Source organism: Triturus cristatus, chromosome 10 (genome assembly GCF_964204655.1).
Source record: "Triturus cristatus chromosome 10, aTriCri1.1, whole genome shotgun sequence".
Taxonomy (NCBI): domain Eukaryota; kingdom Metazoa; phylum Chordata; class Amphibia; order Caudata; family Salamandridae; genus Triturus; species Triturus cristatus.
In genome coordinates this window covers 1,213,789,519-1,213,800,786 of record NC_140593.1, presented here as the reverse complement: position 1 = coordinate 1,213,800,786, position 11,268 = coordinate 1,213,789,519, and positions in this window count along the sequence as shown.

The window sequence follows — 11,268 nt, the reverse complement described above, 5'->3', positions numbered from 1 at the left end:
TACCCTAAGTCTCCCAATAAAAATGGTACCACACTTGTGTGGGTAGGCCTCGTGCCCGCGACAGGAAACAGCTCAAAACATGGACACACTTTATTTTTACAATGAAAACTGACCCTTTTTTTGCAAAGTGCCTAGCTGTAGATTTTGAACCCTAGCTCTGCAAGCACCTTGGGAAACATAGCAAACCTATACATTTTTTAACACTAGACACCCAGCGAAATTCAGGATGGGGTGACTTGACTGGCTCTCACCAGGTTCTGTTACCCAGAATCCCTTGCAAACCTAAACATTTGTCAAAAATAACACAGTTTCCTCACATTTCTGTGGTGGAAAGCTCTGGAATCTGCGTGGATCCACAAAACTTCACCCACCCCGCGTTTCCCAAAGTCTTCCGAGAAAAATGGTACCTCACTTGTGTGGGTAGGCCTAGTGCCCGGCACAGGAAATGGCCCAAAACACATTGTGGACACCACATTTTCACAGTGAAAACTGACCTTTTTTTTTTTGCAGAGTGCCTTGTTGTAGATTTTGAACCCTAACTCTGCCAGCACCTAGGGAAACCTAGCAAACCTATATATTTTTTAAAACTAGACACCCAAGGGAATCCAGGATGGGGTGACTTGACTGGCTCTCATAAGGTTCTGTTACCCAGAATCCCTTGCAAACCTAAACATTTGTAAAAAAAAAACAATTTTTTTTTCTCTCTATTGCCCATGACAGGAAACGGCCCAAAACGCAACGTGGACACACCACATTTTCACAGTGAAAATGGACCCCTGTTTTGGAAAGTGCCTAACTGTAGCTTTTGAACCCTAGCTCTGCTGGCACCTAGGGAAACCTAGCAAACCTATACATTTCTGAAAACTAGACACCCAGGAAAATCCAGGATGGGGTGACTTGACTGGCTCTCACCAGGTTCTGTTACCCAGAATCCCTTGCAAACCTCAGAATTTGTAAAAAAAACAAACACATTTTCCTCACATTTCTGTGGTGGAAAGTTCTGCAATCTGCGTGGATCCACAAAATTCCACCCACCCCGCGTTCCCCAAAGTCTTCTGAGAAAAATGGTACCTCACTTGTGTGGGTGGGTCAAGTACCCACGACAGGCAAGGGCCCAAAACGTATTGAGGAGACATCAAACTGACCTATCACAAAGCCTGGTTTTGCAAGGGGTGTCACCTGGGTTTTTGGCCCCGGGCTCGGCGGCCATATAGGGAAACCTACCAAACCCACACATTTCTGACAACTAGACACCTGGGGGAGTCCAGCAAGGTATGGCTTGCATGGGTCCCACAACATTTCCCTATGCAGAATCCCCTGCAAGCCTCTAATTGTGTTGAAAAAATCAATTTCTTCTCACATTTCTGTGTGGGAAAGTTGTAGGATCACTGGCCTGACACAAATTTCCTACTACCCAGCGTTCCCCCAGGTCTCCTGATAAAAATGGTACCACACTTTTGTGGGTAGACATAGTGGCTGCAGCAGGAAATGGCCCAAATCATACTGTGGAGACTTCAAAATTACCTATAACAAAACTACCTAGTATTGGGGGGGAGGCACCTGATTTCTTGGCTCCGGTCTCGCCGCCATCTAGGGAAACCTACCAAACCCGCACATTTCTGACAACTAGACACCCTGGGGAGTCCAATGAGGTATGGCTTGCGTGCATCCCCCAACGTTTTCCTACCCAGAATCCCCTGCAAACCTCAAATGTAGCTAAAAAAACCAAATTTTCCACGTATTTTTGGGTGAAATTACCATGCCAGAAAAAATGTCCTACCCCACAGCGTGCACCTTAGTGTCCAGAGTAAAATGATACCTCACTTGTGTGGCTGTCCAATGCAGAATTGGCTAAAAACGTATTTTTTAAATCAATTTGCGCTTAGAATTCTCCGTGCTATTCCCATATTCCCTATGTTTTGGGCTCTTCCCAGCCACATGCCCTCGCCCCACTCACACAAGTGAGGTATCCTTTTACTCAAGAGACTGAGAGGAACGCTGTGCAGTAGGACATTTGTGGATCCACATAGATTCCAGAACTTTCCCACACAAAAACTTGAGAAAATAGTGATGTTTTCAGCTAAATTTGAGGTTTGCAGCGGATTCTGGGTAGGAAAAAGTTGGGGGACCCACGCAAGCTATTCCTTGCTGGACTCCCCAGGGTGTCTAGTTTTCGGAAATGTGTGGGTTTGGTAGGTTTCCCAAGAAGGCCACCGAGCCCAGGTCATTTTGATTTCTCCTCAAAACATTTTGGGCCCTTGCCTGTCACGGGTACTTGACCCACCCACGCGAGTGAGGTGCCATTTTTATCAGGAGACCTGGGAAAATGCTGGAGGTAGGTAATTTGTGGATCCACGTAGATTCCAGAACTTTCCCACACAGAACTTTGAGAAAAAAGTATTTTTTTTCATCAAAATTTGAGGTTTGCAGGGGGTTCTGGGTAGGAAAACTTTTTGGGGACCCACGTAAGCCATACCTCCCTGGAATCCCCTGGGTCTATAGTTTTCAGAAATGTGTGGGTTTGGTAGGTTTCTCTAGATGGCTGCCGACCCCGGGACCAAAAACCCAGATGCCCCCTATGTATCCGAAAATGACCTGGTTTTTCAAACGGGGTCACATGAGTTTTTGGTCCTGGGCTTGGCGGCCATCTAGGGAAACCTACCAAACCCACACATTTCAGAAAATTAGAGACCCGGGGGAGTCCAGGAATGTATGGCTTGTGTGGATCCTCCAACGTTTCTCTACCCAGAATCCCTTGCAAACCTCAAATTTTAATGAGAAAATCACTTTTGTTTCTCAAATTTCTGTGTGGGAAAGTCCTGAAATCTACGTGGATCCACAAATGTCCTACCACCCAGCGTTCCCCCAGGTCTCCCGATAAAAATGGTATCTCAGTGGCGTGGGTGTGTCAAGTACCCGCGACAGGCAAGGTCCCAAAACGTATTGAGGAGACAAAATGACCTATCATAAAACAACCTGGTTTTGCAAGGGGAGTCACCTGGGCTTTTGGCCCCAGGCTCGGTGGCCTTCTTGGGAAACCTACCAAACCCACACATTTCCGAAAACTAGACACCCGGGGGATTCCAGCGAGGTATGGCTTGCGTGGGTCCCCCAACGTTTCCCTACCCAGAATCCCCTGCAAACCTCAAATTTAGCTGAAAAAAATTGCCTGTTACGGGTACTCGATCCACCCACACAAGTGAGGCACCATTTTTCTCGAAGACTTTGTGGAATGCGGGGTGGGTGGAATTTTGTGGATCCACACAGATTCCAGGACTTTCCACCACAGAAATGTAAGGTAAATGTGTTTTTTTTTAACAAATGTTGAGGTTTTCCAGGGATTCTGGGTAACAGAACCTGATGAGAGCCAGACAAGTCACCCCATCCTGGATTCCCATGGGTGTCTAGTTTTAAAAAATGTATAGGTTTGCTAGGTTTCCCTAGGTGCCGGCAGAGCTAGGGTTCAAAATCTACAGCTAGGCACTTTGCAAAAAAAGGGTCAGTTTTCACTGCGAAAATGTGGTGTGTCCACGTTGCGTTTTGGGCCGTTTCCTGTTGCGGGCACTAGGCCTACCCACACAAGTGAGGTACCATTTTTCTCTACACACGGGGTGGGTCGAAATTTGTGGATACACACAGGTTCCAGAACTTTCCACCACAGAAATGTGAGGAAAATGTGTTAAAAAAAATAAATTTGGAGGATTGCAAGGGATTCTGGGTAACATAACCTGGTAAGAGCCAGACAAGTCACCCCATCCTGGATTCCCCTGGGTGTCTCGTTTTCACAAATGTGCAAGTTCCCTATGTGCCAGCTGCACTAGGGCCCAAAATCCACATGTAGGCAGATTGCAAAAAAAATGTGTGCCTAGTGGGCTTTCTGCTGCCCTTGGGGGGAATCAAGGGGGGCAGAAAGACTGTGGCTATTTTTTTAGAGTTGGGGGCATTGGTATGCCTATTCTGGGCAGCCTCCACCCCCACACATAAAAAATCCAGCGTAATCGCTGGCGCCTAGTGGGCTTTCTCCTCCCTCCCCCGGTGGGTAGATCAGGGGCTACTGCCCCCATCTGACCCCCGGGGAGGGCAGAAAGACTGAAATTTCTCTGGTGGGTGGGGGTATTTTCATCCCCATTTTGGGCAGCCCCGACACCTACATGAATACAAAATAAAATCCCTGGTTTCTAGGGGGCAGAAAGGTTGTAATTTTGGCAGGGGGTGGGGGCATTGGCATGCCCGTTTTGGGCAGTCCAGACCCTAATTAAAAATTGCCCTCCAAAAAATCCCTGGTTTCTAGTGGGCTTTCTGACCCCCGGGGGGCAGAAAGACTGTAATTGTTGCAGCGGGGGTGGGGGCATTGGCTTGCCCATTGTGGGCAGCCCCCACCCTAATTCAAATTGCCCCTACATGAATACAAAAAAAAATCTCTGGTTTCTGGTGGGCTACTTCCCCCATATGCCCCCCAGGGGGGCAGAAAGACTGGAATTTTTGCGGGTGGGGGTGGGGGCATTGACATGCCCGTTTTGGGCAGCCCCCACCCCTGATTAAAATTGGCAAACAAAATCAAGGGTGTCTAGTGGGCTTTTTGCCACCTCCGGGGGGCAGATTGGGGGCTACTGCCCCCATCTACCCCCCCATGGGGGGCAGAAAGGCTGTAATTGTGGTGAGGGGTGGGAGCATTGGCATGCCCGTTTTGTACAGCCCCCACCATAAAAAACAATTACCCAAGAAAAAACATCCCTGGCATCTAGTGGGCTTTCTCCCCACCCGGGGGGGAAGATTGGGGGCTACTGCCCCCATCTTCCCCCAAGGGGGGGGCAGAAAGACTGAATTAGGCCAATTTTTCTTGGGGGGAGCAAAGGCCCTTGCCCAAGGGGCCTCTCCCCCCTCCCTGGTGTCTAGTGGGTGGATCCCTGCTTGTGTATCAAGCAGGGATTCACTGGGAAGGGGTACCAATGGAAAGGGGAGTTTCTCCCCTTTCAATGATACCTCTCCCTTCTTTCTACGTGCTCAGGGGGCTGAGATAGCCCCCTGAGCAAGTAGAGGCTCATTTTTGTTTCGGTTTCTATGAAATGACGTCAGCGCGACATGTGCGCTCATCGTTATTTATAGAAACGGGGGGGCCTCGGGAGCTGGAGAAGCTCTTCCCCAGCTCCCGAGGCTTTAGGAGAAAAAAGAAATCCCTCTGGTGCCTGCACCAGAGGGATTTCTTGTGCAATGACGTCAGACGCGCGAGAGCCGTCCTACGCACATTAGCACTTATGCGTTGGACGGCTCCCGCGCGTCTGACGCATGCAAGGGGTTAACAACCAATCTGAAAGTTCAGTAGAACTCACTTAGTGTATTTAAATATTACATGTGCCTAATGCTAGTGATGGTTTTTCAATTAATCCACACCTAGATTAGCTGGTAAAACAATGCAGGCTTGAATCCCAACCACTGCACACCAATGTAGGAGGCTGGATTAGTGCAAGGTGCTACACTTACATAAGTGAGCACCATATACTAAGCCAGCCTCCTACATTAGCCCTCGTCACAACTCCTCCCTGCAGTGCATGTCCTTCCACACAGCTGCACTCTGTAGCCCCTACTCTTCATTGTAATACATACCCCTCATCACAACTTCTCCCTACAAGGCATGTCCCTCCACAAAACTTCACTCTGGGCTGCGGCTCTGACCCATCATTGTAATACATACCCCTGGTCACGATCCTTCCCTGCGGTGCATGTCCCTCCGCACAGCTGCATTCTGGGGTGCGGCTCCAACCCGTCCTCGCAATACATACCCTTGGTCACAACCTTTCCCTGCAGTGCATGTCCCTCCGCACAGCTGCACCGACCTGTCCTTGCAATATCCTTGCTGTGCATGAATAATTGCACACCAACTCTGTGAATTGCATGTCCCTTTGACAACCCCCCACAGTGCATGGCTAATCCCACATGACCTCCCTGCAGTGCATGTCCCTTCTACACCTCCCTGCAGTGCATGGCTAATCCCACATGACCTCCCTGCAATGCATGTCCCTTCTACACCTCCCTGCAGTGCATGGCTAATCCCACACCACCTCTCTGCAGTGCATGTCCCTTTTAACACCTCCCTGCAGTGTATGGCCAATCCCACACCACCTCTCTGCAGTGCGTGTCCCTTCTATGCCTCCCTGCAGTGCATGACTAATCCCACACCACCACCTCTGCAGTACACGTCCCTTTAACATTCCCTTCAGTGCATGGCTATTCCCACACAACCTCTCTGCAGTGCATGTCCCTGTAACACTACCCTGCAGTTCATGGCTAATTCCACACTGCCTCTTTGGAATGCATGTCCATTAAACACCTCCCTGCAGTGCATGGCCAAACTACACCAATTCTCTGCAATGCATGTCCCTTCTACACCTGCCTGCAGTGCATGGCTAATCCCACACCACCTCTCCGCAGCGCATGTCCCTTAAACAACCCCTGCAGTGCATGGCTAATTCCACACCACCTCTCTTCAGTGCATGTCCCTTTAACACCTCCCTGCAGTGCATGGCTAATCCCACACAACCTCTCTGCAGTGCGTGTCCCTTTTAACACCTCCCTGCAGTGTATGGCCAATCCCACACCACCTCTCTGCAGTGCGTGTCCCTTCTATGCCTCCCTGCAGTGCATGACTAATCCCACACCACCACCTCTGCAGTACATGTCCCTTTAAAACCCCCCTGCAGTGCATGGATAATTCCACACCACCTCTCTGCAGTGCGTGTCCCTTTAACACCTCCCTGCAGTGCATGGCTAATTCCACACCACCTCTCCAAAAGTGCATGTCCATTTAACACCTACTTGCAGTGTGTGTCCATCTATGCCTCCCTGCAGTGCATGACTAGTCCCACACCACCTCTCTGCAGTGCATGTCCCTTTAACACTCCCTTCAGTGCATGGCTATTCCCACACGATCACTTTGGAGTGCATGTCCCTTAAACACCTCACTTCAGGGCATGGCCAATCCCACACTAATTGTCTGCAATACATGTCCCTTTCGCATGTCCGTGCAATGCATGGCTAATCCCACACCACCTCTCTTCAGTGCATGTCCTTTTAACACCCCCCTGCCGTGCAAGGCTAATCCCACACCACCTCTCCGCAGTGCATGTCCCTGTAACACCTCCCTGCCGTGCAAGGCTAATTCTAGATCACCTCTCCGCAGTGCATGTCCAACTCCCACACCACCTGTCTGTAGTGCATGTCCCTTTGACACCTCCCTGCAGTGCATGTCCCTTTTAACACCTCCCTACAGTGCGTGTCCCTTTTAACACCTCCCTGAAGTGTATGGCCAATCCCACAACACCTCTCTGCAGTGCGTGTCCCTTTGACACCTCCCTGCAGTGTATGTCCCTTTTAACACCTCCCTGCAGTGCGTGTCCCTTTTAACACCTCCCTGCAGTGTATGGCCAATACCCCACCACCTCTCTGCAGTGCGTGTCCCTTCTATGTCTCCCTGCAGTGCATGGCTAATCCCACACCACCTCTCCGCAGTGCATGTCCCTTTAACACCCCCCTGCAGTGCATGGCTAATTCCACACCACCTCTCTGCAGTGTGTGTCCCTTTAACACCTCCCTGCAGTGCATGGCTAATCCCACACCACCTCTCTTCAGTGCGTGTCCCTTTAATGGCTCCCTGCCATGCAAGGCTAATTCTACACCACCTCTCTGCAGTGCATGTCCAACTCCCACAGCACCTCTCTGTAGTGCATGTCCCTTTGACACCTCTCTGCAGTGCATGTCCCTTTTAACACCTCCCTACAGTGCGTGTCCCTTTTAACACCTCCCTGCAGTGCATGTCCCTTTTAACACCTCTCTGCAGTGTGTGTCCCTTTGACACCTCCCTGCAGTACACGTCCCTTTTAACAGCTCCCTACAGTGCGTGTCCCTTTTAACACCTCCCTGCAGTGTATGGCTAATCCCGCACCACCTCTCTGCAGTGCGTGTCCTTCTATGCCTCCCTGCAGTGCATGGCTAATCCCACACCACCTCTCCCCAGTGCATGTCCCTTTAACACACCCCTGCAGTGCATGGCTAATCCCACACCACCTCTCTTCAGTGCGTGTCCCTTTAACACCCCCCTGCAGTGCATGTCCAACTCCCACACCACCTCTCTGTAGTGCATGTCCCTTTAACACTTCCCTGCAGTGCATGGCTAATTCCACACCACCTCTCCCCAGTGCATGTCCCTTTAACACACCCCTGCAGTGCATGGCTAATCCCACACCACCTCTCTTCAGTGCGTGTCCCTTTAACACCCCCCTGCAGTGCATGTCCAACTCCCACACCACCTCTCCGCAGTGCATGACCCTTTAACACCCCCCTGCAGTGCATGGCTATTCCCACACGACCTTTCTGCAGTGCATGTCCCTTTAACACCCCCCTGCAGTGCATGGCTAATACCACACTGCTTCTTTGGAGCACCTGTCACTTAAACACCTCACTTCAGGGCATGGCCAATCCCACACCAACTCTCTGCATTGTGTGTCCCTTTACGACCTCTCTGCAGTGCATAGCTAGTCCTACACCACCTCTCTGCAGCGCATGTCTCTTTAACACCTCCTTGCCGTGCATGGCTAATCACACACCACCTCTCTGCAGTGCATGACCCTTTACGACTTCTCTGCAGTGCATAGCTAGTCCTACACCACCTCTCTGCAGCGCATGTCTCTTTAACACCTCCTTGCCGTGCATGGCCAATCCCACACCACCTCTCTGCAGTGCATAGCTAGTTCTACACCACCTCTCTACAGTGTATGTTCCTTTTACACCTCCCTGCAGTGCATGGCCAATCCCACACCACCTCTCTGCAGTGCATAGCTAGTTCTACACCACCTCTCTACAGTGCATGTCCCTTTTAACACCTCCCTGCAGTGCACGGCTAATTCCACACCACCTCTCTAAAGTGGCTTGATTTGTTTTGATCCTGTTAATATCTTTATTTCCATCACAATTCGGAAATACAGCAAAATGTACTTTATATTGGCTTTCCTAATTGCTGAATGTGTACAGTTCGTTTACAGATATTTATGTTTTGATGTAATGCTACAGAAATTTACAGCCTTGCCTTTCGCACTCCCTGTACCCCAGCAAGATTGTCACATAATTAATTTTTGTTTTCTGTCTCTGACTACAAAGTGATAGGAATTAGTAAACACCAATCTCCGTGTTAGAAAACATAAGCACTCTTTGTCACAAGTCATGACCCGACTTTAGACCTCCATCTTTGACGTGCAGCTAATGTGAAAATATAAGTACATATTTATTACTTGGACTTTCGCGACCCCCTAAAATTTGGATTCCTCCCTGCGCTTCCTGTCCCTTCAGCTCTGCAATGTCCCACCTGACTACTTCCTTGCAGCTACGTTCACTTTACGTCATGCTGTATCTCTACCTCCATGTCCATCTACCCTGTTAAATGACCCTCCGTGGATTCTACCTGTAGTGCTCTCCACGCCCTGCGGTAGCTCTTCCTCCAAGCCCCGCTACTCTCTTCGGTGACCCTCCCTGGACTCTACCTGCAGTGCTCTCTACACCCTGCAGTATCTCTACTTCCGAGCCCCTCTACGCTCTTAAGTGACCCTCCCTAGACTCTACCTGCAGTGCTCTCTCCGCCCTGTGGTATCTCTACCTCCTAGCCCCGCTACGCTCTTAAGTGACCCTCCCTAGACTCTACCTGCAGTGCTTTCTACAGCCTGTGGTATCTCTACCTCAGTGCCCCACTGTCCTCTTAAGCGACCCTCCCTAGACTCTACCTGCAGTGCTCTCTACACCCTGTGGTATCGCTACCTCCGAGCCCCTCTACGCTCTTAAGTGACACTCCCTAGACTCTACCTGCAGCGCTCTCTACGCCCTGTGGTATCTCTACCTCCTAGCCCCGCTACGCTCTTAAGTGACCCTCCCTAGACTCTACCTGCAGTGCTCTCTACAGCCTGTGGTATCTCTACCTCAGTGCCCCACTGTCCTCTTAAGTGACCCTCCCTAGACTCTACCTGCAGTGCTCTCTACGCCCTGTGGTATCTCTACCTCAGTGCCCCACTGTCCTCTTAAGTGCCCCTTCCTAGACTCTACCTGCAGTGCTCTCTACGCCCTGTGCTATCGCTACCTCCGAGCCCCTCTACGCTCTTAAGTGACACTCCCTAGATTCTACCTGTAGTGCTCTCTACGTCCTGCGGTATCTCTACCTCCGTGCCGCACTATCCTCTTAAGTGACCCTCCCTAGACTCTACCTGCAGTGCTCTCTACGCCCTGCAGTACCTCTATCCTGTTCCCCTCTACCCTCACAAGTGACCCTCACTAGGCTCTACAGCTTGTGTTCTCTATGCCCTGCAGTACCTCTACCTCAGTGCCCCACTGTCCTCTTAAGTGACCCTTCCTAGACTCTACCTGCAGTGCTCTCTACGCCCTGTGGTATCGCTACCTCCGAGCCCCTCTACGCTCTTAAGTGACACTCCCTAGATTCTACCTGTAGTGCTCTCTATGTCCTGCGGTATCTCTACCTCCGTGCCGCACTATCCTCTTAAGTGACCCTCCCTAGACTCTACCTGCAGTGCTCTCTACTCCCTGCAGTACCTCTATCCTGTTCCCCTCTACCCTCACAAGTGACCCTCACTAGGCTCTACAGCTTGTGTTCTCTATGCCCTGCAGTACCTCTACCGCAGAGCCCCACTGTCCTCTTAAGTGACCCTCCCTGGACTCTACCTGCAGTGCTCTCTATGCCCTGTGGTATCTCCACCTCCGAGCCCCTCTACGCTCTTAAGTGACCCTCCCTAGACTCTGCCTGTAGTGCTCTCTACAGCCTGTGGTTTCTCTACCTCCGTGCCGCACTATCCTCTTAAGTGACCCTCCCTAGACTCTACCTGCAGTGCTCTCTACGCCCTGCAGTACCGCTACCTCAGTGCCCCACTGTCCTCTTAAGTGACCCTCCCTAGACTCTACCTGCAGTGCTCTCTACACCCTGTGGTATCGCTACCTCCGAGCCCCTCTACGCTCTTAAGTGACACTCCCTAGACTCTACCTGCAGCGCTCTCTACGCCCTGTGGTATCTCCACCTCCGAGCCCCTCTACGCTCTTAAGTGACACTCCCTAGATTCTACCTGTAGTGCTCTCTACGTCCTGCGGTATCTCTACCTCCGTGCCGCACTATCCTCTTAAGTGACCCTCCCTAGACTCTACCTGCAGTGCTCTCTACGCCCTGCAGTACCTCTATCCTGTTCCCCTCTACCCTCTCAAGTGACCCTCACTAGGCTCTACAGC